Genomic DNA, 1235 nt, shown 5'->3' on the forward strand with positions numbered 1-1235 from the left:
AAAAAAGAAAGAACTGAGAAACCAGAAGTAAATTTATCTGTATGGCTAACTGGACAACTTATATTGTCACAAAGAGATTAAACTCCATCAGTGAGAAGAACATAATATTTGACAATTGGTACTGGCAAATCTAAGTATCTATTTAAAGAAAAATAAAGCAAAATCCATACTTCATACCATTTTCAGAAACTAACTCAAGATAAATCAATAACCTAAATGGAAAGAAAAATGTTACGAAGATAATAAAAGTAAAATTAAGAGCTGATTTATTGTCCCTAATTTATGACAGCTTGAATTTCTTCTTTCATTGCAACTGGCTTTTTATTCTTATGAAAAAATAAAGACAAATTGCACTGGGAAAATCTGCTTTCAGTGACCTCTCCAGAATGCTGAAAAGCAACAATGTCAGTCTAGAGAACAAGGTCCACCTAATCCAGGGCATGGTCTTCTTGATTACTTGTTATGCTTCAGAGAGCTGGACAATGACTAAGGATGACAGAAGAATTGACTGCCAGAAAAACACATAGGTCTATCTTGGAGAAGGTGAAACCAAATTTTTTTCTTGGTGGCTAGGATTTTGAAGCTCTGTTTCACATACTTTGGGCATATGGCCAGGAGTGACCGGTCCTTGGAGAACAATATAATGCTTGGAAGGGTGGAGAGACAGCGCAGAAGAGGAAGTCTCCAGATGAGATGGATTGATTCACTGACGAGTGCAATCAGCATTGGTGTTCAGAGTTAATGAGACTGGCTCAGGACAGGGCAAGATTCAGAGCTGCTGTACATAGGTTCACTATGGGTTGTAGGTTATTCAATCGCACATAACAACAAGAAGAGACTTTAGTAATTCTATTTTATAATTGGCTTGTATACAGTCATTTGTATACATTATACTTTGCTCATTTACATTGTGTATTGTGCGATCATTCACATCTATGTACTCGTTTGTATTTTCATTCATGTACCTTATTCTTACAATAATTTCAATACATTTTGCTTTACATCATTAATTACTATTGATTTGACTTTAATCACCCCGTCTCAACAAGTCTATATTATGCAATCCTTCAAAAAGTCTTCGAAAGTTGTTGTTGTTATTTGCCATCGAGTCGCTTGTAACTCATAAGGACCCTACGTACAATATCCCTAAATTCGGCTCTGTCCTATGCCAATCACACTGTCTCTGACACTCCAAAACCAATTATCCCAGTCACTGAATCAATCCACCTCATAGA

This window comes from Elephantulus edwardii, unplaced genomic scaffold, assembly GCF_000299155.1.
Source record: "Elephantulus edwardii isolate Elephantulus edwardi_28Jun2011 unplaced genomic scaffold, EleEdw1.0 scaffold00119, whole genome shotgun sequence".
In the NCBI taxonomy this organism is placed as follows: domain Eukaryota; kingdom Metazoa; phylum Chordata; class Mammalia; order Macroscelidea; family Macroscelididae; genus Elephantulus; species Elephantulus edwardii.